Here is a 27,286-nt window from a genome sequence, read left to right on the forward strand (position 1 = left end):
TAAAGATCATCCAGTCCAACGATCAACCTAACTCTGACAAAAAAATAAATAAGAAATAATCAATAAAAAGTCACTAAACCACATTCCTGATGACCATGTCAACCCGTCTTTTGAACACCTCCAGGGATGATGCCTCAACCACTTCCCTGGGCAGCCTATTCCAATGCTGGATAACCCTTTCAGTGAAGAAATTTTTCCTAATATCCAATCTAAACCTCCCCTGGCACAATGTTAGGTGGAACTACTTCTGTTCAAGTTTGTGCCCATTTCTTCTTGCCCTGTTCCTGGGCACCACTGAAAAAAGACCGGCCCCATCCTCTTGACACCCTCCCTTGAAGTATTTCTAAGCATTGATCAGATCCCCCCTCAGCCTTCTCTTCTCCAGACTAAAAAGACCCAAGTCCCTCAGCCTCTCCTCCTAAGGGAGATATACCTGCACAAGCCTCTTTGTCCCGTGGTTTGAGGTGTCCTGAAGGGCTTTAATCACTGAATCTGGACCAGGCTTTGCACCCAAGTAGCACCTAAAAGCCACCCTCACCCTATAACTAGCTCCTATGGCGACTGACAGTGACTTGGCCACTCGCTCCTAGTCAAGCTCTGCAGTTATTCATCGTGGGATTAAAAAGAATGGTCTCGTCCATCCCACACGCTTGCAGGAAAGCACAGGGAAATCTGAATTCATGCTTGACTAGAAACAATTGCTCATTTAATTGGAGAAAGTACTCCAGCTTCCCATCATTTTAATCTCTCAAGAAGGGGATAGATGGCCACAGTGACTCAAACTTGGCAGGAACAAAACAACTCTACAGAGTTAAACCATGGCATCAGTTTGAGGCTTAGCTCCCCGCTGACTTTGAAATGATGATAAAATATGAGAAACTGAAAAGTACTTTGCATATCTGTTTTGAACTCCCTAGACTCTGCAGCCTTCGCAGCACCGGTCTAATTAAAAATCTCTCTAAAAATCTCTGATCAACAGAAGTTATTCTTCTCTGAGCAAAGAAGCTGTTTTTGCCAACGTTTGTTCTTACCCAAACCTCAGTTTGAGCCAAGAAGATATAGGAAACACTGTACTGCATGCCATTGTGATGCGGGTGTATTTCTGAAACTCCAGCATGACAAAGTGGCCTTTGTTTTGCGTCCTATCTTTGCTGATCAACTAAATCAAACCCCACATTGTTCAGAACCAAAGTCCATAAGGAAGCTGCATTTTTTTTTTCCCACTAAATATATCTGCTTGCACTGCCAAGGTTTTATTCTCCCACTCTCCTCCCCAGTCTATCCCTGAGATTTGCTCACTCCAGTGTAGCATTTGGTTTCCAAAGCTTTTTCTCAGCTCTGTAACCAGGGTGACTAAAAAGTCCAAGGTCAATATGCAGTCAAGTGGCTTCTTTATAGACATCTGAGAAAATTAAAACTTTGCTCAAGCTGCAACTGGTCAGAATGGTCACTGATAATATTTAAAGCTTGTTTTCCAACGGGGGACAAGACTCATGAATGTTTTAAATCAGACATTCTAAACAGCGACCACGTTTTCCATATATATTTTAGGAGGCTAACAGTGCACATCAAACTACACCACTGGCCATTATTTATGCATGCTCTTTCTACAGCATCCTCTGTAAAGTTTTAAATGTGAGAAGCAATTTGAGCTACACAATTTGAAAAGGCATAGAGAGATGGAGAAAGCTATCCAAGCTCGGGTACGCTGCCTGGAAGCAAAAGCTCTGCCCAGCAGGGAAGAAATGGAGGTTTGATTTCTGATTTTTATTTGTTTAAGCTGAATGAAGTTCTGGATGCTATAAATCTGTTAGAAAGAAATAACATTATGGTGTAGTAAAAAGGGGTTTGGGTGTAAACCGAAGACATCTCAAATTAGTTATGCTACCTACCCAAAGAAGGGATAATTTTCAACAAAATATTTATACAGTGGCCTTTAAAATTGTTGTCTGTCTATATATTCCTGCACGATAGGATTCAAGGATTTCATCTATGGTCTCATGGGCTGGGGCTGAATGAGCAGAAGGATTCACCTGCCCCCTGCAGAGTCCAAACACTGATTTTGAGAACTAATGTCTTGCAACCGGACAGCACAAATAAACACTTTTATCCTGCTGGAAAGAGCATTACTCAGTCACAAAGCTCTTGTGCAAAGCAGAGACAACAGGAGTAGCTCAGCATCATGCCCCATTTACTCTGGCTGTAAATCTGGCCCAATACCCCGAGCCCTGCTTTCCGTCCTGTCCTTGCAGCACCAGCGAGAGACACGGCCTGTGGGGTTCTGTCTGTACGTCCCGGCTGCCACAACCTCACCCTGCAGCCTGCTCCTACAGAGACTTCAGCACATTAGGCTCATCCACAAATATTATTATGGTGGATAAGGAGCTGGCTGGATGGTCGCACCCAAAGGGTGACAGTCAACAGCTCAATGTCCAGGTGGCAGCCAGTAACGAGTGGTGTTCCTCAGGGGTCAGTACTGGGACCAGTACTATTGAACATCTTTGTGGGAGACATGGACAGTGGGATAGAGTGCACCCTCAGCAAGTTTGCTGATGACACCAAGCTTGGTGGCGCAGTTGACACGCTGGAGGGAAGGGATGCCATCCAGAGGGACCTGGACAGGCTGGAGAGGTGGGCTCGTGCAAATTGCATGAGGTTCAACCAAGCCAAGTGCAGGGTCCTGCACCTGGGACGTGGCAACCCCAGGCACAAATCCAGGTTGGGTGGAGAATGGCTGGAGAGCAGCCCTGAGGAGAAGGACTTGGGAGTGCTTATGGACGAGAAGTTCAACATGAGCCAGCAGTGTGTGCTGGCAGCCCAGAGAGCCAACCCCATCCTGGGCTGCATCAGGAGAAGTGTGGCCAGCAGGTCTCGGGAGGTGATTCTGCCCCTCTGCTCTGTGCTCGTGAGACCCCACCTGGAGCTCTGTGTCCAGCTTTGGAGTCCTCAGCACAGGAAGGACATGGACCCGCTGGAACGGGTCCAGCGGAGGGCCACGAAGATGATCAGAGGGATGGAGCACCTCTGCTGTGAGGACAGGCTGAGGGAGCTGGGATTGTTCAGCCTGGAGAAGAGAAGGCTCCGGGGAGACCTAATAGCGACCTTTCAATACCTGAAGGGAGCCTATAGAAGAGCTGGGGAGGGACTCTTTGACAGGAAGTGTAATGATAGGACAAGGGGAAATGGTTTTAAATTGGAAGAAAAAAGATTCAGATTAGATCTCAGGAAGAAGTTTTTTACTCTGAGGGTGGTGAGACACTGGAACAGGTTGCCCAGGGAAGCTGTGGCTGCCCCATCCCTGGAGGGGTTCAAGGCCAGGCTGGATGGGGCCTTGAGCAACCTGGTCTGGTGGGAGGTGTCCCTGCCCAGGGCAGGGGGGTTGGAACTCGATGATCTTTGAGGTCCCTTCCAACCCAAACCATTCTATGATTCTATGAGTCCGTGATTCTATGATTAATAAATCCACAACCTGCCCTGAGAAGCGCCAAAGTTGTTTGACAGAAAAGGGCACCGCTGTGTTAACCAGATGCATAGTAATGCTTCAAAATTACGGGTGGTTTTGTATATTGTTTAATCAAATAATCCCAGTGCGTTTGTGGACTGGATATCTTCGGGGGAACACCTAGCTGGGAAATGAGTAGAGCAACCCTTTTTCTCAATGGACACACAACCCTTCTCATGCAGCATTATGAGATGCAGAAAGAGGCCTGCAAAACAAAATTCACTGAATCTTCGGGTTACCTCTAGAGAGAGCACAGCCAGAGAGAGAAAGTAGAGCACGTGTCTGTGAGCTGCTCATGCAGAGTGTTACACTTGCTGATGCAGGAAGGGGATACACCATCACAGTGAAAAATTTAAGGGCTATACTTGACCTAAGGGTTGAGTTCAATAAGAATTGAACCACGAAGACATCGCTGCCTGCATTGATTAAAAAGAAAGTTGTTCTGACCTTTCTGCCCAGAGGGCTGCCCCCAACACTCTCTTTGTCTGGTCTGCAACCAAGCATCACCCAAACTGGATGTGCATGCTGGCAGTTCCCAAAATCCAACTGACAGAACAAGGAGAAACCCAAAGGAAAGAAAGGCCTTGTGGTGAGGAGATGAGCAGTGAAATATTTGTCAAGGCGTCGTTCATAAAAGAGCATTATGGATACACTGACAAACTTGAGATCTACCCGAGCCTGTTCTTCAGCAGCTGATGCCAAGCTGTAGATGGAGCGCTGGCTGAGCTCATCTGTCGACGGTCTACAAGAAGGGTGAAAAAGAGAAGGAAACCAGTTCATCTGGTGAGTGAACGGATAAACTGAACTCAAAGCAGAATTCCGAGCAGCGCATGCCACACCTGTCAGAAATCCACTTAATTACTGCCTTCCTCCAAACGTGAGCATTTGCACCTGCTCAAAGCTGGACGTGGCAAAAGCTGCACAATGTTGAGGTGGAACTTCTTCTATTCAAGTTTGTGCCCATTTCTTCTTGCCCTGTTCCTGGGCACCACTGAAAAAAGACCGGCCCCATCCTCTTGACACCCTCCCTTGAAGTATTTCTAAGCATTGATCAGATCCCCCCTCAGCCTTCTCTTCTCCAGACTAAAAAGACCCAAGTCCCTCAGCCTCTCCTCCTAAGAGAGATATACCTGCACAAGCCTCTTTGTCCCGTGGTTTGAGGTGTCCTGAAGGGCTTTCATCACTGAATCTGGACCAGGCTTTGCTCCCAAGTAGCACCTAAAAGCCACCCTCACCCTATAACTAGCTCCTATGGCGACTGACAGTGACTTGGCCACTCGCTCCTAGTCAAGCTCTGCAGTTATTCATCGTGGGATTAAGAAGAATGGTCTCGTCCATCCCACACGCTTGCAGGAAAGCACAGGGAAATCTGAATTCATGCTTGACTAGAAACAATTGCTATAATAAAGTGCAACTCAAAGCAGAGTTAGATACAGCGAACTCAAAGCAGAATTCTGAGCAGCACATGCCACACCTGTCAGAAATCCACTTAATTACTGCCTTCCTTCAAACGGGAGCATTTGCACCTGCTCAAACTGGACGTGGCCAAAGCTGCCTGCCTGCCTCTGTCTAGGCAGCTGGGGTACAGCCACAGGAGGGGCAAGAGTGTTTTTACAAGGGCTTTTAAACTAGCAAAAGCCAGATAGAAATGCCCTGGTGCTTTTTATCCCGTTTTACTTACAGCAATTTTCTCCCCACCCTTGAAAACATGCATAGTGAAAGGAGCTTAAACCACTCCGTGATGCAAGAATTACTTTATATTTCTTAATAGAAAAGATTCCTGTGCTTAGGTACTCCTTTGGCAGAAGTTACTTACTAAGTAGAAAATAAGCATGATGTTTCAAACAAATATTGATTAAATATGCTATTTACGAGGGGAAAAGTTTTGAAGTAATTAAATTCCTTAAAGCTGATGGGCCAAGCTGGAACCACAGATGTAATTCCCCACTCTCAGCACCTGCTACTTGAAACAATTCATTTCAGACATTTTCAGAATTTCACTAAGAAGAGAGGGAAGAGAAATAACCCCAGCAAGGAAAGAGATAACATGCAATCTCTGCAAAAGTAAATTAACTGCAATTTAATGTTAGAAAATCTCTTTTCAGTAAAAGCATGACCCATATTGCCACTCCCACTAGGAATGGCTAAATAAAAGATGTGCATGAGCAAAAAGATTTGGTCATGAGCTACCTGCAAAACACCTTTCTGTACCTCCTCTTTCTGTAACACAGGCTCTGCCCCCATTCTCTCTCACATCTCTGCTGAGGCTTTGAACTCAGAAGGAAACTCCTCAACCCCCTCACCCCGTATGCACAAAACTACAAGGTATTTCCAAGTCCCTGTTTCCAGGCAAGGCTGAAAACCAGCACTTGCACCTCTGCCCCTAATTGCACATTCCTGTATATCTGTATTGTTTGAAAACCCAAGACCCTTCTTCCCTTTATGCCTCTGTCATATATTACCTAGCACTCTGAGAAGCATTTTTAAAAATATTAAAAATCCTTAGATGCACTATGGGATTCGCTGCAAAATAACCCTCAAGTGTTAACTGAGTTAATTCATTCCAGATTAATCAAGCCTTCTTTGATAGGAGCACACCCAAATACAGACCAGCTGGATGTAGTAGCTTATTTTTTTTCCTGTGCAGGTGAAACGAAGGCTTTTGTGCTTTTCCAAAGGTCAAAAGAGAAACTTAAGTTTCATCAGCTGCTTGTTGATTTTCTCATTCCACCCAGGACCAAGGCAATTTCAGCAGAATACGATAACCCACCTGAAAGCAAAGCTACCCACGCATCTGATGACTTCACGCAGAAAGATGGGGTGAAAGAACAGAGAGAAAAGGAAGAGCCTTGGAGACGTGCTCCAGAGGCTTAGAAAGCTTGTACTGAATTGTATGCACGAATACCACAGCTACTGAATGCTCCAGCCTTTCTTTTAGCACCTGCTGGTTATCCTCGGCAATATACTTAATTAGAGATTTATAAGAGAAAGGTACATCATTCACCAGGTCCCTGCATGTATGTAAATATATGGTAACACATGCAAAATTTCTGAAGGTGCAGGGTATCGTCTGAGGATGTGGTAAAATATGCAAATGTTTGTATTGCATTTACCACCCCTAGATTAGCAGAGCCTTTCTGAAAACTGATCAGGAAGAACTTGGTCCTCTCACTGGTTAAGCATCACCTGCTAAAGCAGCTCACAGCTGGCTAGAAGCAAGTCAGTCCCTCCACCACACCAAACCCCACCGTAGGAAAAAGCCCCCCAAGCCTTGGGCAAAGCCATGCAGCCCTGAGCACAACCTGCACAGCACCACCTGAAACAGCCCCCCTTCACCATCATACACAGCAACTATTGCAACCGTGTTCTGCAAACTTTTGGGGAGGTCACAGGGTCACAGAATCACAGAATCTTCTAGGTTGGAAGGGACCTTAAAGATCATCTTGTCCAACCGTCAACCTAACTGACAAAAATAGACACCCACACAACAAACAAGGAGCATCATCACTAAACCATACCTCCCAGCACTACATCAACCCCTCTTTTGAACACCTCCAGGGATGGTGCCTCAACCCCCTCCCTGGACAGCCCATTCCAATGCCTGAGAACCCTTTCAGTGAAAATTTTTTTCCTAATCTCCAGCCTGAACCTCCCCTGGCGCAACTTGAGGCCATTTCCTCTTGTCCTGTCACCTGTGACTTGAGAAAAGAGACCGACCCCACCTCTCTACACCCTCCTTTCAGGGAGTTGGAGAGAGCAAGAAGGTCTCCCCTCAGCCTCCTCCTCTCCAGGCTGAACAACCCCAGCTCCCTCAGCCTCTCCTCATAAGACTTATTCTCCAGACCCCTCACCATCTTTGTCACCCTTCTCTGGACCCGCTCCAGCCCCTCAATGTCTTTTTTATGGAAGGGGACCCAAAACTGGACACAGTACTCAAGGTGAGGCCTCACCAGTGCCCAGTGCAGGGGGACAATCACCTCCTGAGTCCTACTCCCCACGCTCTTCCTGACACAGGCCAGGATGCTGGTGGCCTTCTTGCCCACCTGGGCACACTGCTGGCTCCTGTTCAGCCCACAGGCCACCAACACCCCCAGGGCCTTTTCTGCCAGGCAGCTCCAGCCACTCTGCCCCCAGCCTGGAGCGCTGCAGGGGGTTGGTGGGACCCAAGTGCAGGACCTGGCACTTGGCCTTGTGTTAAGATCCACCTCAGAAATTGATGATACCTATATAAATACACCATCTTTCTCAAACGTTATAGTTTGTGGCACATCTCTATAGAGGGAAAATAATACATAGGCAAGTTCTCTTCACAGTATTGCCAACAGTTATGATTTCATTGCAAAACTCTCAGTATGCGGCAGCTCCTTGCAATAATAAACATTTCGGCTTTCTTTTCAAGTTAATTTGTCCTTACAGAGAAAAGCTGAAAAACAGGACCCAAATGCAGCTCAGAGGCTTAGTAAACTGGTGGTAAATAAACATAACTCAACATATTTATTTTATTTGAAATGCGCATGACTTTTAATCAAATCTCCTAATTTTTTTCCTACGGATGAGTCACGATGTTGAGAGCCTGGGTCAACAATACCCTTGCGATGCCTGTTGGCATTCTACAGAGCCTTCGGCAGCTCTTCTGTGATAAACAAAACACGTGCAGTGTACGCATTGAAAATGGAAACAAGCTTAGCACCAGGGTCAGCACAACTTCCCCTCACTACCACTAGAAGAACTTGATATTTTGAGGCATCGCCTCTCCCGTACGTACCAGCAGCACTTACCCAAAGGTTGTGCCGTGGCTATAACTGACAGCACAGACTCTGCACTGGGTCGTGCTTTAACCTGAGGAAGTGACAGCCTCCAAGGAGGAAATAAGCCAAAGGAAATGACAGAAAATTCCAGAAGAGTTCAAATAGCACATCTTTAAGCGATGTGAAGCGGGATATTAGGACCAGAGGTGGAATCATAGAATCATAGAATCATTGAGGTTGGAAGAGACCCTTGGGATCATCGAGTCCAACCATCTCCCCTACTCTACAAAGTCCTCCCCTACACCATATCCCTCAGTACCCCATCTAAACATCCCTTAAACACATCCAGGGACGGTGACTCAACCACCTCCCTGGGCAGCCTGTTCCAATGCCCAACCACTCTTTCAGTGAAAAATTCCTTCCTAATGTTCAATCTAAACCTACCCTGCTGGAGCTTGAAGCCGTTCAAGGCTTCCAATACTTCCAAATGCCTCTGGATTCAGCCTTTAAAATAATTTTCACTATTCATTTATCCACCCTATCTCTCCCTTCGCACTCCATCTCCTTCATAACACCGCCAATTTTCTTCCTTTCCTCTTCCTGTCAGGAAAGGACCTCTTTAACTTACATTGCCCAAAATTATCCAGCAGCTACAGATGTAGAGGGGGAGAAGAGTTCGGTGCCATTTGCCATCTCGGCAAGATTGGGTTTTGGGGGTGGGTTTTCTTCCAGGTGGGGGTATCTCATTCACCTGCAGCTCATCAGCAGGAAGCCCCAAAGTACATGTGGGTGGGCTCCATCTCCCCATACATCAGCCAAGAGGAACAGGAGGACGGCCCTCAGGTTTTCAGAGCCCTTTGCTTCCAGAAGTGGTATATGCCAGAGAAGAATCTCACTTGCAAAGATGATGGTTGTGGGCCCTGCCATTCAGGAAAGGGGGAAAGGGACTGCCTGATGACCATCTCTTGGCACGCTCCATCACAGCCCAGCTGGCCCCGTGGCTCTTTGGATACGAGGTTAAACAGCAAAGTGAGAGACATCAAGAGCTACAGGGAATTGAGCACTGCTCAGCGGAAGCAGAAAACCTGCCCTCTGTGAAGGCTGGTTTCCCAGGATCTGTAAAACGTGTCTCCTGTGCCTTTTTATCCTGCTTTTGCTTACTATTCCCTTCTCAGATGGATGGCAACAACTATTACTTGTGTTGCACTAAGAAAATGTAATTTCCTTCACTTTTTGTGCTGATTAGGAAATTAACAGGCAGTATAGGCAAGGTTAATTGCTTTTCTCATTTAAAATGTACTGCTCTTGAAAGAATTAGAGTAACAAGAAGAGATCTCCTATACACAAAACTCTGCGCACACGTGCACACTATCAAATGAAACAAAAATTGCTGGCAAATGAGATTCATGGCAAAAGCCAGGTGAATAACGTGTTTTTACAAGAAACTTATCTAGGAAAAAGTTAAGTTTAATCGTCTTTTAGATCTGTTATGATGTAATGAATGTCTATTAATGTTTAGCAGCAAATTGGGTTTTAATGATCATTGCTATTTTTGGCTGGTGGATGACATGTAGTTTAAATATAAACCAGATTTATGTTTTACACCAGGATAACTTTCTTGGATGACTCTCCTTGACTTAACCTCTTCACACCCCACAAGACATTTAATATAATTTTATTTCTAATAGACTGTGAGCCAATAGGATCATATTTGCTACTACTGATGTTTTCAATGACAAATAAAATCAATGAAGTTTATACTGAAGATACGTATAAGAGATTAATTAAGTGTAAGTGGCTTGGAAAATATTAGGAGGGTTATATTATTCAACTGAATGATGCAAATGAAGAAAGAGTCCGGACAGAATTAACATCTATGAAAAACTCCTGACCTTACTGTGTTGGAGAAATCTTAGCTATAACGTGTTCTTTTGTGGGCACTCCCAAAAATTAATATTAGTAGGGGAGAAACTTCATCTCATTTTTCAACACCAACAGTCAACCTTAAGCATTCATACCTACAATGAAAAAAAAAATTAAAAATTGTCTTCTTAGACCCAGAGACAATAGAGCAGCCCAGTGTGTTGCTAGAAGAAAAACAAACAGCACTTGATGTAGTACAGAAAGAGCAGGCAAGAGAGGCAAAGCTCTAGACTGACTTGGGAAAGCAAGACATTCACACAGAAGCAGCATCCTGCATCACAAAAAAGTAAGAGATGTGCATGCAAAAGAATAAATGTTGTATCTAAATTTTTAGTTGTCATATTTTCCAATAAGCTACGCACCCAGGAACAATAGAAAAAGCAATAGGCCAAATAACAGAACAAAAAGTATTTACAGTTCCCTACAGCAAATGTCTACGTAGGAATAACAAAGAGCCTGTTTTTCCACATTTTACTATGTTAATGACTTCTGTTGCACATTAAGCAAGAGTTCAGCCTCTTTGATCTTTAGAAGGGGGAAAAAAGAAAGAGAGATTTAATTATTGCACTAATTTTTTGCACAGATAATTCTGTTATTTATATTCTGTTAACAGATGTCACCATCTAACCCAAAACCTGGTTATGAAAGGTCCTGGGTATTCTCACAGTAAAATATAGCTTTCCTCCTTCTTCCCCTTTTCTCCCCCATATTATCCACTCAACAAAGAATGGGAGGAAAACACCCTTTTTTGCAGAGATTAGAGGCGTAGAGAGAGCAACTGGTAATTTCCATGTGTGCCCTTCAACTCTGAAACCAAGCTTCAGCCAGGAAGCGGACTATTTCCAGCTGGCTTTGGTAACAATTGGTAAATACTCGATATTTCCTTAATCCCCACAGAAGCAGCCCTTCCAATGAGAGCAACTGAACCCAGTCCAAACTCAGACTAAAATATTGCCCCCCTCCAGTAATTTGTAGTCGCCTTAGCTTTGTCCCTCTCCAAAGCAGTACTTTGGGGCCACTGCGGTACAGCTGAAAGTCAACACTTCTCTTGGTACTACAAAGGAAACATTCTCTACTAGAAACTCTGGAGGGAAAAAATATTTATATAATACAGATCACATACACTTCTCTTTTCCCTTTTGAAGTGAAACAAAGGCCAGATCCCGCTGAAACCGCAAGATGGAACATTTAAACCCGGCTGGAACTTCACCAGGAGCTCCCAGCTGAAGCCTCTACTCTCTCATCACCAAGATCTGCATGGTGAGCATTTCTTCTCCAAAAGGACTGGCCCCCTAATTCTTGCAAAAGGTAGTTTTAGAGGCAAAAGGCTTGCTTTTTTTTTTTTTCAAATGAAAAGCTACTTACTCCACTAAGCACATGGGTTTTTAAAAGATGCTATAAAGTTTCTAAAGGATAAAATGTTTGGGTGGGTGAAATGCTAAAATTAATTAATTCCTTGAGTACCTTCCCGCAGAAATTAATTGCAAGGACAATCAGGACAAACGTGATTTTTAAGAAAATTGTGTTGGGCAGCTGAGTAAGGAATGAGAGGTGCTTGCCCTATTTTTATGCCCCAAAGTAACCAGCCAAAAGAGAAAATACATCTGTTTTGAAATTTGCCAATCTAAAATGGGCCTGCCTCAGTAAACCTCAAATTAAACACATTTCTTAATGGCCTATAACATAGTAACAGCACTGAAAGATCCACAGGAAAACTGAAGCTGATTATTACCACAAAAAATTATCTGAAGTCCCAGAAAATGATGCAGTATCATGTAAGGAAGGAGAGGGAGGAGGAAGGAAAAAAAGCCAAATCAAACCCTGAAACTTTCTCAGTGCCTTCTTCCCCCCCAGGGTAAACCTAATCTTACTTGACTCCAGCTGAAATTAAGGGATTGAAATTAATCTTTTAGATAAATTATTGCAAGACTGGAGAGAATGTATTCAACAACAATGTTCTCATTTGTAGTTTGCCAAACTGAAACAATGAACTTCTCTAATATTTTACATTTTTAAGTACACATTGAACTTAAAATAATCAAGAAAACAATGTAAACACGTAACTCAGTCACAGGCATCTCGCAAAATCAATATACAGTCAAGCTGAAATGAGATGGCTGGACCAGTGAGGCTCTGCAATGAACCTAATTACTCAGCTTCCATTATTTCTAAGGAAACAGTGAACAGTCTCATTTCCATGTACCCCGAGTATAATAGTTGTAAAATTTGCAGTAACACCTTTATGCACCTTTATTTGTGGTGGCAGAAATAAAACTTCTGATTTTACTCTTAATGCACTGCTTCCACCTAGAAAAAGCGAGATGTCTCAGTAGTCAAGGAGAAACATTTAATTGTAGAAATCACATTCAATTCCAAAGAAGAAATTAAGTGCCTCTGGAAACTATAAGCCAAGATAATTAATCTGATACGTGGTCTGTTTCTTGTGATATTTTGCAAGGGACTCTATACATACCAAACTGTAGCTATGTTTGATATGCAAGATGAATCTGGGGGGAGGAAGGAGAATTTTGGTATCTCCTGAAACGTTTCCTGTGAAATGAAGGACACTTTTCTCATCCTCTGCAGGGAAGGGTTTAAAAAGCACTACTCTAACGTGAGCTCACCTGAGGTCACAGGCAAAATCCCACTGATTTCTGTAAGAAGCAGCACAGACAAGAGAAAGCCTTTGAAAACATCACCCTAAGCCTAGCAAGCAGCAAGTAAAACCTTTGTTATTTAAGGTCATAGCTGGAAGTGGAACTGCAATAAAGTATTTCATTCAATTATCTGAAAAGCCATTCATGGTAAACAACAAAAGGAAACTTTTTACTACATCTTTACTTTGACTTATTTCACTGTAAAAGGAGTAAGCACTCTAGTTTATAAAGCAAGAGGATAAACGACAAAGAGAAATCAGCCCTAAACATTTTGCTAAAGCAATCACTCCTTTGTTCATGTTGTTCTCCCTATAAGGGAGGATTCACAAGGGTAAAGCAGGAACACTGGGCTTCAAAAGTAACCAAAATTGGCAAATTGTGCAGAACGATAGTGTAATTGTTTAGCACTTGGCATCAGCGTGGATCTAAGCAAGCAAGAACACAGATCTCCTGTGATGGGAAATCTATCAGATGTAACACAGCCAAGTGATGGCTAAAAAGTCAAACATTAAGATCCTTTCATCCACTGCTTACCTTATGCTTACATACGTTTCACTTCCAAAGCAAAGAGACCCCAAAGAGGCAATGTCTGAATTGGAAGAAAGCTATTTCACCTAAGAGGAACATCAAGACCTTCTGTTGATCCAAACTGACCATCAACAAAACCAGCAATACCTAAAATTCGTTTTCTCCAAAGTAACATTTTTCCATGCAGGCTTTGCCTGGACTGTAGTAACAACAGGGAGGGAAGACTTGAGCGTGTCTTCTGAGGGCGAGAAGATGCAAGTTGCTTCCTGGCTTCAGCCTCCCTGCTGACCACACAATTTAACACTGCCTTTAGCCAAAGCATACGTTCAGTGCAAATGCAGACAGCATAATTCAGCAATGTATCACGCCACAAGCCTGCAGAGCAAGATCCCAGCCAGAGCTGTCTCATTACAGAAGAAAACAGAAATAGCATTCATAAATTAGATGCAATCATCAGGAACAGTTTAGCATCAAACACTTTGGAAATCTATGTGTATAAAGCCAAAGCATTACACGCCGGTAGATTTCAGGCTGTAGATAGCTTTAGGGTAAGAGTGTAGGGAGAGCCCAAGTAGGACACAGTTTGCTATCAGAACTTTATCATGGAGTTTATGCATGATTTCTTCCTCCTGCATTAGGAATTAAAGCCACTGATGTGGTTGAACCTCAACCCCACCGGGCTCAGTCCCAAACCCACTGCCTTTTCCCCCAGAAACGCTGCCATGAGTCCAAACCTTTCATTACTGTATGTAAAAACAAGACTGAGGCAAGAAGTATGGGCTAGCCCACCACTGAAAGCTAATGGGTGGACAGTAGTGGAAAACATAGATCTCCCTAGAATTATAGTCTCCCTACTTTGTAATTAAATGCTAGTCACAATTAACCCAGAACAGCTCGTCTTAACAGTGGGCCTGCCCTCTGGTGGCAAACTCACCAGTACCAGCTGTCAGGATGAAGGCAAGGTGCGTTTTGTCCATCCCTACCCAACTCCAGCATTACTGAAGCAAAAAGGCAGGCAGCAGGGAAGAGAAGCAAGAGAGCGAGGTACGTTCCAGCCTTGCCATCCTCAAGTGCCACCACACAATCAGGGCGAGCACTTGACTCTCTTGTGTTTCAGCTCTCTCTGTCTACTTTAGTTTCCTGCCTGCCTTGAAACGCGTTCGCTGAAGTTTAGCTTTCAGAGAAGCAAGGCGTGAGACTGAAGTGTTCTTTCACTCATCTTTCTCTGACCTAATCTGGTCCTTGCTACTCTCATCTACCAATGACTGGTAGTGGAGAAGCAGCATCAGAGTCTTCCCTACCACGCATGGCAGCATTGTCCCAGCAAACACTATAGACCTAAAAAGCTTATGGCAGGAATAACTGGAATTAAAGCTCAGGGTTGTATGAAAACACAAGAAAAGGGGGAAAGGGGCGAGGGGGGAATCCTGAATTAACTGGCACAGTACTTTTGATCCATAGGACTTCCTTGTGCCTTCCTCTCTGCAGCATTACACCACCTTTCCTTGCAAAAACAGCCAGCACCTTCGAATCATTTTTGTGTACTAATCTTCCAGTCAGCAGCAGGGTTTTATCCAGTTTAAGTGAAAGTGTCAGTCAGACTGGTTCACCCTATCTAATGAAGCTCATGTATACAGTTTCAGGGAATATCTACAAGTCCAAACTTAAAGAACACACCAGGACTAAGCCTTCCTCATAGCCCTTCAGCATCTCTACAACTCATTGCTGTAATTTAAATTGTCGGAGTTCCTGCGAAATGCAACCCTTAAAACACATTCCTCTGTCTTCTTAACCAAACAGCATCTGGAAAGGTGTTCCCATGTTAAGCAAAAGGACAAAGAGGAATAATCAGGAATACCACAGCGTGGTTATCAGAGGCAGGACAGAAACAATTGCAGGGACAACCAGTGAAGTGAGAGCTCGTCATCACAAAGCCAATAATTGTGTCCATGAGGCTAGCAATTCCATGAAAAACACTTCAAACTGAAAACATGCAACTTGTATCTCCGTGGTGTGAAGCAAAGCTATGCTGTAGCAACAGTGAGAAAACTAAATCAATACCGTTCAGGGTCAATATTGGCAAGTCACTAACCAAACGAGCAGCAACATGAACCTATTGATTCTGTAGAGCCAAACTTCCATGCTGTTTTCTTTACCTTCTGAAACATTTCTACCACCTTGTGAATTGGAAAGCTGGAGACTGAAACTCCTAATTAATACTTCCTAAAAACCTGCAGTCACACTTGGATGATTACAAAACTCCTTGGTAACGTGTTCTGCTTGATACATTTGTCAAAATACTTTATGTTAAGAACAAAAATTGTTTTTTAATGATTGTGCTGTGGATTTGTCAGGCTGAGCACTTAGTTATGACAACCTCAGGCAACTCAGCGAGGCTACCTGGATGGGTTCATGACATGCTCTGCCTGACTGACAACTGCTTCTGCTGAGCACAAAGGAGTGCAGACAAAGCACATCACCATGGGGGGACAAAAACAGGTAAAATGAGTGCATGGGCTTATTTTAACATGCATCCAGAGACAGAAAAGCCTGTCAATCACTTGCATGTGCCAGTCTTCTCTCCCAGCCAGGTGAAAGGCTTCTAAGGATGCACTTACCTTCCCCTCCCTCCCCGCTGCTCCCCTGGTCTCAGGGTGAAACCCGGGGCAGGATTAGAAAAGAGCTGGGGGATAAACACATCGGTAAAACAATAAATACCAGCTAGACAGCTCTGGAGGTCAGGAGATGTTTAGGAAGATTACAAGTTCAAAGACCACAGCAGCAGCAAGTACTGACAGATCAAGTGTACTTCTCCTTCTGAAAAATATATGCAAGTTGCATATATATATATATATAGTACATATATACTACTGATCATTTTCACTCTTATTTCAAATTATTGTGAAAAAGCCCTAGAAACTGAAGGGCTACCTTACTAGTGCTCTCCTACTGCAGAGTGCAGCCCCTCAAGGTGGGGACACCCGAAAGAGTATCTTGAACAAGTCAGAGATCTGGGGGTTTTGGAAGAAGCAGCAGGGGTAGGATGGGGCTGCACAGGTCCCACACACCTCCTAAGGGTAGGATGGGGCTGCACAGGTCCCACACACCTCCTGAGGGTAGGACGGGGCTGCACAGGTCCCACACACCTTCTAAGTGGTACATCAGGGGAAGCCCTGCCCGGTCACTGGGGCCACCATGGCCAGCCCTGCTCCCTCCCCTGCTGGGGGGACGGGGTAGAGGTCCTGGTGGGGGCAGCACCACCTCAGGTGGTGTGGGGCCTGCCCCATGGCCTCCTTCCCAGGCCCCACCATGGGTCCCTGGGCCACACAGCAACCCCTGAACCCAAGGTCTCACTTTGGTGGCCCCTCAGGCAGCAATTCTCCACAGCCACCACCTTCCCCAGTCCAGGCTCCACAGTGACCTGCTGCAAGGGCCCAGCAACCCAACAACAACCAGGCATGGTTTCTCCAGCAGCTCCATCCCACACCCACAGCACAGAACTGTCACCCTCACGTGTGGCCCTCCATGGAAACCAGTGCGGAGGCTCCCAGACATCCAAGAGAGAAGACACAGGTCCCTAATGCTGCTTTCAGACCCCAACCCAGGACATATCAGGCACACCAAGAGACCATTAACTTGCTAACCCAGGTTTTAGGCCAAGCAGGCAGGAATAATGGTTTGCAGAACAATCATTACTTAAGATCAAGTGACTTGAAGCCTGGGGAGGCCCAAAATGCCCCAGTCAGCCAAAAAGTGTGGTGAGAACATGGCTGCTGTCCTTCACCACGCCAAGAGGTCAGGCTGCCTTTAAAGAGTCAACCAACACCTATAAAAGCACTCCAAAAACAACACAGCCTTCACAAAAGGTCTGCATCACTTCCCCTTTTCCTCCAAAATCATCAGATTTTAAACATACCTTCAGAGAAACGGTCCTGCCTTTAACAGTAAGTGTTTCTTATGGGCATCAGTAAAAGATGTAGCGCTACAGAGACTAAATGGGACTTATAGAAAAGAAGCCATAAATCTTTGTCAGCCTCTCAGAAATGAACACTTAATACAACTGGCTTGGAGTACTTCACTTCTCGCTCAGCCGAGGTACCAATTATGGTACCACTATGATAAATTTTAATCATTGTTGTTAATGGCTCCCCCAATTTATTTTATCCCTTCTCTGCACTAATGAGCTGTGCTCAAAGACTCATGATTCAAGTAATTCCCCATCACAGTTGAATAAAGCAATCTTTTGGATTTCGACCTATAATACTGCTGACCTATTCAAAGGCAGACGAAAGGACTCCAGACATTTGGACATACACAAAGTTTGGGTCGGAAAGCACAGTTACAATGCAGCCAGCAGGCATTGGTTTTCCCTTTTCTTGCCCCTCTTTCTACTGCCATTCTTCCTGGCTTCTCCGCCCACCCCGCAGCGCTTTGATTTCCTTATCAGCAGGCAAATCCTTTCTTCTCATATTGTAAAAGTCAGTGTAAAACCAACACATTGTTTAGGGGCCCAAACACAGAGTTGCCTACTAAAGTTCCCCCAGCCCTTTCGTTACTAGTTGGCACTAATTTAACAAGCAGTTTTATGATGTCAAAAGGGGTAAACACGTGGCATGCTAGCAAGAAGCCTCCTCGCTTCTACAAAACTTGGCACAAATCCAGTCTCCTTATCACAGTAGTGCAAAGGGAACCTACCACAGCAGGACCAACTAGAGGAACTGCACATCCTTACCTCCTGCGTATGATGGAAGCACGTCACTCAGAACAGACACCACCTCCAAAGCAACAGTGAAGGGGCTGAGGAAAAATGTGCAAAGAGATTCAGGTAGCCTGGACACTAATGTTTCCCCAGATGAGATAAAATCACGTGAAAAAGCAGTAAATCAAAACATATTGAAGAAATCCCTCCTGTCCCACCTAAGTTGGGGAACTCAGTGCCACAAGAGGGTGATGAAGCCAATTCACAAAAGCAGCAGATGTTTATATCCCAGTCCCTAATCCTCACGGGGTCACAAAATCCATGTGACCAGGTTACCCTAGAACCATTTATCAAACAATCTCTTCTGTGCTCGGGATCTAAGGAAATGAGAGAGGAAAGTCACATACAGAAGAACTTTCACATTTGTTGCAACAGCAAGTAGGTAACATCGCCGCAAACATATTCTGACTAGGTTTTACCAACATTCCCCGAGAAACTTATGACGAAAGTCATCCAAGCAAGAGCACACCAGAGACAACTTCTCTTCTATGTTAATGACTAAAAATAAAGAAATAAGCAAGCTTTTATTTCTTTATTTTTCTCTTCTCCCTCCTTCTCCATCCTTATCAACTACTTATATTCTTTCTTGGCTAGTTCTAGGTTGTTGTTGTGTTTTTTTTTTAACTGCCTTCCTGCTGTGTGCCAAGTATATGGGAATTTAAAGCAAAAGCCACTTTCAAAACTGTTTTTCATCCTGAAGATGCAGTGGGTTTCAGGCACAGTGTACCCCGTATCAGTCTTTGGACTATCTGGCTGTCTAAGCTCCAAAACTACGAGGAAAATACACTGATAAATGTCCCCAGTGCCCTCTTGGCATAACAAATATCTTCATACAGAGAAGATCCTAACTGTTCTCCACAGCGCACCCTCCCTCCGCGAGTGGCAAAATCTCAGGAACAGCGTGGGGAGTAGGGCCCGAGAGGTGATTGTCCCCCTGTACTCGGCACTGGTGAGGCCTCACCTGGAGTACTGTGGCCCGTTTTGGGCCCCCTACCATAAAAAAGACATTGAGGTGCTGGAGCGGGGCCAGAGAAGGGCGACAAAGATGGTGAGGGGTCTGGAGAATAAGTCTTATGAGGAGAGGCTGAGGGAGCTGGGGTTGTTCAGCCTGGAGAAAAGGAGGCTGAGGGGAGACCTTATTGCTCTCTACACCTCCCTGAAAGGAGGGTGTAGAGAGGAGGGGGTGGGTCTCTTTTCTCAAGTCACAGGCGACAGGACAAGAGGAAATGGCCTCAAGTTGCGCCAGGGGAGGTTCAGGCTGGATATCAGGAAAAATTTTTTCACTGAAAGGGTTATCAGGCCTTGGAATGGGCTGCCCAGGGAGGTGGTTGAGGCCCCATCCCTGGAGGTGTTCAAAAGACGGGTTGATGTAGTGCTGGGAGGTCTGGTTTAGTGATGATGCTTCTTGTTTGTTGTGTGGGTGTCTATTTTTGTCAGTCATGTTGATGGTTGGACAAGATGATCTTTAAGGTCCCTTCCAACCTCGAAGATTCTGTGATTCTGTGATCTTCTTTACGACGAAGCTGTGCTCATGAACAGTTATACTCTTCCCAGAGCGTTGGAGGCAGCTGTGACAGCGGGTGGCCGTGACGGCTCCGAAGCCCTGCAGGGCTTTCATGAGGAAGAAGCACCACCACCTCCCTCTGTACGTACAGGGGCCACTTTCAGGGTCGGATCACGGCAGCGGCTGGGTAGGGAATGGTCTCGTGAAACACAGCAACACATTTCATGGTGGATTTCCTTTTTACTTTCTGCCCACAAGCTCTGTGCCATATGGAGAGCTGGCAAAAGGGAGAGGACAGATGTCTGGAGACATTATAGTTACTATGTTAACTGCCTGCGAGTTTATTCATCAAAAGGTGATCACCCTTTGTTCTGGTAATTTATTTTAACTTTCTTTGCAGCTTTGAGAGGTTGACAGCAAATCACTATTACACAGTTCTCAAAAAGTACCGAGTGATTTGCAGCCCGATTAAAAGGCATCGTTCTTGGCCCGAAATACCAAACATTAAGCAAAACCTACAAAGGCAGAACACAACTAAAAGGTGACAGCAGCAGAAAAGGAGATGAATGGAAGCTCTCTCTGTAGCAAGGCAGGCTCCGTACAGGTTTGCACACCCACATATGACACTGGACCAAGCTGGATGTCACAGACATGCACAACTACACAAGCAAAAAAAAGTGCTGCTGCAGCAAAGAGAAGCTTCTTTCTCTGCATTCAGAGAAAAGGGAAGTTTAAAGCACTTAAACAAGCTCAACAGAAAGACTACCCTTTTTAAAAGAAGGACTTGGATGTGAATGCTATAATAAGAAAACAAAACTCACTGCAGAAGCCATTGACTTTCCAGCAGTGTTTCACAGAGACAGAGCTCCCATGAGATGTCCTTTGATTCAACCTGGAGTTCATTTCCTGTGGCATTAAATGCCCATGTGGTTCTTGGAAATAGGAAAACAATATTGGAAGACTCAATCATTTAGAAAATCTCTTTCAACAGTAAATCTGCTTTCAGAGTTTGCATCCTGTAAGCAACACTGCCTGTGGAGAAGCAGCCATTGGCCACACGAATCTGCAGTCTCACAAGCTAAAGAGGGAAGTCCAAGTGAGAATTCAGCTCATGGATGGGCACAAAGCCCAAAACTTGTCACACTATTTGGAGGAGTATCATAGATGAAAAATGAAGTCAGCTTCATCCAACTCTAACTGATGTGAAGTTGAAGGGAAGCTACCCTGGCATCACCTTCACCTGAGCATTGTATGAACAGCAATAGTGAGGTCACAGACATTTGGTCAGAGAAAAGGGAGAAGTTAACTATCCCTTTTCCCTGGGAAGGCATGTCCTAGAGGAAACCTTGGAACACTACTCACAACAGAGAAAACTCAGAAAGCAGATGATGGAGTAAGTTGGTAAAAGGGGAGTGAGCTAGTAGCATTTTCCTCAGTTCTGCTACCAACATACCTATGATCTGGACAGGCTGGATCGATGGGCCAAGGCCAACGGGATGAGGTTCAACAAGGCCAAGTGCCGGGTCCTACCCTTGGGTCCCACCAACCCCCTGCAGCGCTCCAGGCTGGGGGCAGAGTGGCTGGAGCTGCCTGGCAGAAAAGGACCTGGGGGTGTTGGTGGCCTGTGGGCTGAACAGGAGCCAGCAGTGTGCCCAGGTGGCCAAGAAGGCCAACAGCATCCTGGCCTGTGTCAGGAACAGTGTGGGGAGTAGGACTTGGGAGGTGATCGTCCCCCTGTACTGGGCACTGGTGAGGCCCCATCTTGAGTGCTGTGTCCAGTTTTGGGTCCTTCACTACAAGAAATACATTGAGGTGCTGGAGCGGGTCCAGAGAAGGGCAACGAAGCTGCTGAAGGATCTTGAGCACAAGTCTTGTGAGGAGCGGCTGAGGGAGCTGAGGGTGTTCAGCCTGGAGAAAAGGAGGCTGAGGGGAGACCTTCTCGCTCTCTCCAACTCCCTGAAAGGAGGGTGTAGCAAGGTAGGAGTTGGTCTCTTCTCCCAAGTAACAAGTGATAGGACAAGAGGAATTGGCCTCAAGTTGCTCCGGGGGGGGGTTAGATTGGATATTAGGAAAAATTCCTTCACTGAAAGGGATATCAAATATTGGAACAGGCTGCCCAAGGAAGTGGTTGAGGCACCATCCCTGGAGGCATTTAAAAGTTGTGTAGATGTGGAGCTGAAGGACATGGTTTAGTGGTGGATTTGGCAGTGCTGGGTTTACAGTTGAACTCGATCTGAAAGGTCTTTTCCAAACTAAATGATTCTACGATTCTATGGCAAGAGGCTGCTCTTTATCATAGCACCCCTATCCGGCATCTTCACCCAACTGTGATTAAAGGGTTATAAACTTTCACCCAGTCCAAGTATGGCTGTGGAAGACAGTGTCTCTGCAGAAATAGCCTTCATTAAGTCAGAGTAATAGGAAGACAAGAAAAAAAAAAAAAAGGTGGAGCATCCATGCTTTATATAAGTACCAATGTATCTTGGCACTTCCTCCAGCATAGAAATGATTGCCCCCTTCCTTGGAAGGGTTTATCATTTACAGTGGAGGGGGAAAACAACTGGAAACCACACTAACAGCTCAGGGAAATAAGAGTTGTGAGGAGGTTCTCAAGAAAAAACATCATTTGCCAAGTCTATCACCTATTTCTTCTGGCACTTCATGAAACTGCCTACCCATTTTTTCCACCAAAATTCAGGTCAGTTACTGTCCTCCCTTCACAGTGTCACAGACACACTGAAAAACCACATCAAAGCATTAGCTGCAGAAGCAAACTGCCGGGCACTACTGCAATGCAGGTCAGGCACACTAACATTTTTCTTTCTATTTTTCTTTTTTGCCTGTTCAAAGGCCAAGCTTATTCCCCCCGAGAATGCAAATCTCAGCCACCTGTGAGGAGGCAGATAGAAGGGGCAAGCAAAAGCTGCCATCCCACTGCCTCCCACGGTGATGCTCGTGGTTAGCACAGAGGTGGCAAATAATGTGTCACCTCCTGCAACAGGCTGAGGGCATGGTCAGCAACAGGCAAAGGAGCAGCATGCACATACAGAACAGCCTTTCTCCTCCCAACTACCAACCCACACAGCCCATAAACATGCAGCGATCTCCCCAAGATCCTCCACACAAGAGGATTGTTAAATAGGTGCTTCTCTGAAGAGAAAGAAGAACTTAAGAGCAAAACAGAGACTATGATAATGAACCGTTCACAAGGGCTTTATCTCCACAGGGGAGGGATTTGCTGGTTTTAAACTCTCAGCCAGCAGATGATGAAACTCCTCTCCCCGGAGTTTATTGACCAACTGTAAACAGTGTGAATGTATGCGCGCATGATTGTTTTTTTTTTAAGCTCCTATTACTTTAACACAGGTTTAAAGGAACCAACATACATTGTACCTAATGCAGGAACAACTGAATAACAAATGCAAGACCAAATTTCATGACTTCTCTTTTTTTTTTTTACCTACTTACCTCCTGATATCATATACCAGCACAGAGAAGCACGAACACAGGACAGGAACAAAAGGAATTTGCAATATCAAAGGGCCAGGTTCCAGGAGCCAGCACCTCCATACCTGATACTGGGCCAAAAAACCCACAGTCAAACCCAAAACTGAAAACCAGCAGTGGGGGAAATGCAGCCTGTGTTACCTTTACTCTCTGCTCTTTCTCCACAGTGTTATTCCTTAATGTACCCGAGTTGCTCCTGTTTCTCGGAATGTTACTGTTCTTTGACTCAAAAAGCGGGTTTGGTTTTGTTTGGGTATTTTTTAGGAGAAGAAAAATACACACACACTCACAAACTTAAGGACTGGCTGGATTGTTCTTTACCTTTCAGGTTTTTCAGGTGTGGAGAAGAAGGGGAGATGTTTCACCTTACCAGAGAGCTGCGTGACTTTTTTTTTTTGGTTCACAGCAGAGCTTGGAGAGCAAATCTGAAGCTGTGATTCCCAGGCAGTAATGGGACTGAAGGAGCTGAGATTTCAAGAAAGATACCAAATAGAGAGAGTTTCACAAGGACACTGCTGAAAGAGGCAATTCTGAACAGTTGTTTTCAGTGGCTTGTGCCACCAGCAGACACCACTCCTGCCTGTAAAGGCGGAGGAACCCTCGGCTCTCTGAACAGGCAACTCATTAAACTGCACTTAAGGTCAAAACAGCCAATACACCCACAAAACTGACTCAGATAGGCAAGGATTTAGGCTAAGTAGGCATTTTCTCATCATTTTCAAGTTCTGTGTTACAGCCTTATCTGGACTGCACTCTACCACAATACAATATTCACTGATGAACATGAATAAACGGGGAACTTATGTCTAGCTGCAAACACGAAACATTAACTTTATCTTGGCCATCATAGTTTTTTAATTAGAATAATAAATTTTCACAATAAAAAGCCCTATTTCCTGAGACCCAATTGCTTCTACCATAATTAAAGGAAGGCGGTGGGAATCAAGCCAAAATAACACTAGAAATGGCCTGTGAGCAGAAGGACAACTCTGCCCATGACAGCAACGTGCCCATAAACCCAGCATTGTTCTGAAACAAGCTATCTGATAACCCGTTACCTAATAAATCTGGGCAAACACTTACTTCTGTGGTAAGCAGGACGTAGCTCTCACAGGAGAGCAAACTGTCTCCAATTATTTCGTCCCTATAGGACTACAGCAAATGTGTGCCTGTAGACCACAACGTCCCAGCACTGGGTATCTCACAGTCATTTGCCCATGAATCAGGCATGTTGCTACAGGTCCAGCCTCTGAATTTCACTGAATTTCACTGAATTTTTTCAGAGTTGGAAGGGACCATAGAGATCATCTAGTCCAACTCCCCTGCCAAAGCAGGACCACCCAGAGCATGTCACAGCATGTTACTTGTCAGCATTGATAAGGTCTCCCCTCAGCCTTCTCTTCTCCAGACTAAAGAGTCCCAGCTCTTTCAGCCTCTCCTCATCAGGGAGATGCTCCAGTCCTTGAATCATCTTTGCAGCCCTACACTGAACTCTTTCCAGTAGTTCCCTGTCCCTCTTGAACTGGGGAGCCCAGAACTGGACACAGTATTCCAGTTGTGGCCTCCCCAGTGCAGAGTAGAGAAACCTCCATGAGAAAGCACGCCTGAAATTTTTTAATCAAGAACTGTACTCAGCAGGAGTGGTGCAAAATTCTAAATCAGTCCCCTGCTTCTTCCCTCAGCTTATTTTGGCTTCTTGGATGAGAAGCAGACAGCTCGTACATACCTGGCCATCAGTCAGCTTCAGCCTGTGGATGTGACTACTAATACAAGTGCTTTATAAAAATATTATAGATTCACAATTCATTAAAAAAACAATTAAGTAACAGCCACGTACCTTATTCTTTATTTTAAAAATAAGCCTCATAGCAATATAATTTCACATTTAAAAGTCACTTGGGAGAGAAAATGAGTACTGGGAGCAGGTACACACTGCTGCCCTACGTCCCATGCATCCAAAACGTTTGCATTTTGCTGCAAGTAACTATAGGACCAAAAGCAGCCCTGAGCAATCAGTGGACAAAGCACCTCAATTAAAGTACTGAAGTTTCAACACCAGAGATGAGGAGAGAATAAAAAAAAAAAATACAGGAAAACATACACATTAATATCATTTGTAAGAAGTCCAGGAATGATAGCCAGAGAGGGAAGACCTCGCCACTGCTTGCACAGGGACTGTTAGAGGCTGTGCTAGGGGGAGAAGAGGGAAAAGGTGCCTTGATATGGCTTTGTTCAGAGTTATAACAACATATTCTTGAGTACAAGCAAGGGCATGGATAACAGCAACACTTATGACTAGCTAAAACTCAGGCTACAGAAAAGAAGCACCTTAGAAAATAAAAATATGTGTGACGTGCTGGAGGTTAAAAACGCATGAGCTAACGGTCCCTCCTAGCTGTAAAAACCCATAATAACCAAATCCAAAATGCCAGGCAAATAATTCTCCATCAATTACACATTATAAAACAAGCTGGCAAGGCAGACGATGGTTTGGAAGATGGAAACCCAGGTAAAGTTAAGGGGCTTGGGGCAGGCAACGGAGGAAGTCACTGGCTCTGAGGTAACCCACCAGATTACAGCTCCCCTCCCTCCACGGGCACCTTGCTTTGAGTTTATTCCTCGTTCAGCTTGCCTGCCAGTATTTCTGCTCCATTTTTTAAGCCCCTCACAAGGCACGCATTGCCAAGGTCCTCTCAATTTCAATGAAACGGTCTGTGGAGCAAGAGGGGAAGGTCAGTGCCACCAGACCCTTGGCTTTTGGGAACCTTCCAGGGGGGAAGCACGACTACACTGAATTTCTTCCTACTTGTGTTGGTCAGGTTGTTAAATGCGCTGCCGGTGTCTGTGCCATGTTAGAAGGGCTCTCTGAGAGGGGGAAAGACAGGTCAGGGGGATTATTTGATTTGAACTCAACAGCTACAGAAGAGAGCGACCCCGCTGGAACGGATTCATGCTTGGGGAGCTGAGTTACGGTCAGCATTATTTCAGCCCCCTCCTCACCCCCCCCGAGAGCTCAGCAGGCCAGAATACAAATTAAAAGATTATAAATAGCACTGAGCAAGGGGTTTTTGTTACCATCTCTGAGGCAGCACTGTGCTGACCTGCATTCAGGTTTCATCACAAATCTGAAATTCAGCTCGAGCTCCCAAGAAAAGTTCAGGGAAGTGTCAGCACCACCCCAATGTGGGCTGTGAATTGGAATAACCCCGTCGCCTGTCTCTCCTGGTGCCCGAGAACCATTTACAGCTTCAGCTTGAAGCCAGATATAAATGGATGATCTTGTACAGTCTTTAACCAAGACCTGACATTCACGCAATGCATTCAGAACAGCAAGTCAGCGTTCTCCAAAGGAAGAGAGAAGGCACACGATCTCAAACTAGTGAGCATGTGCAAGCTTCAAACTCTTTCTCCAGACTTCATGCCAAATCAAGATGCTTGTCGTGTCCCGATGGAAGTAAATGTTTCTTCTTACCCTGACTGGTGATGAGAAGTTGAATGGATCATGGGGCAAAACAAGGAGCTGAGATTTGGGAGCCGGTGTTCTGCTTATGCCTCTGCAGCTCATCTGTGATATATGGCCTTGTCCAGCCACTGTAACATACTCATGCTTCTCACCACTTATGCTGCTAAAATTTGTATGGTGAGGCCACACCTTGAGTGCTGTGTCCAGTTTTGGGCACCTCAATACAAGGGAGGGAGAGGGTGCAGAGGAGGGCAATGGAGCTGGTGAAGGGCCTGGAGAATAAATCTTATGAAGAGCAATTGAAGGAGCTGGGACTGCTCAGTTTGAGGCAGAGGAGGCTGAGGGGAGACCTCATCACTCTCTACAACTACTTGAAAGACATTGTAGAGAGGTTGGTGCTGGTCTCTTCTCACAGGTAATTAGCTAGAGAACAAGAGGGAAAGGCTTTAAGCTGTAACAGGGTAGGCAGAAGGAGTGGTCAGAGACTGGAATAGGCTGCCCAGGGAGGTGGTGGAGTCACCATCCCTGGATGTGTTTAAGAGTCGTTTAGATGTGGTGTTGGGGGATATGGTGTAGGGGAGAACTTTGTAGAGTAGGGTTGATGGTTGGACTCGGGGATCCCAAGGGTCTTTTCCAACCTGAATGATTCTATGATTCTAAAATTTGTATGATTGGTTTAAGGTCACTCTTCTCAT

General features: G+C 45.0%; 1 protein-coding gene across 14 annotated transcripts in view; it reads right to left on the minus strand.

The window, feature by feature from the left end:
- ADGRL3 (adhesion G protein-coupled receptor L3) overlaps positions 1–27,286 on the minus strand; it is a 591,492-nt gene that overhangs the window by 367,652 nt on the left and 196,554 nt on the right. The window lies entirely within an intron of this gene.

The sequence above is a fragment of the Calidris pugnax genome, unplaced genomic scaffold (assembly GCF_001431845.1).
Source record: "Calidris pugnax isolate Ruff unplaced genomic scaffold, ASM143184v1 scaffold16, whole genome shotgun sequence".
Taxonomy (NCBI): Eukaryota; Metazoa; Chordata; class Aves; order Charadriiformes; family Scolopacidae; genus Calidris; species Calidris pugnax.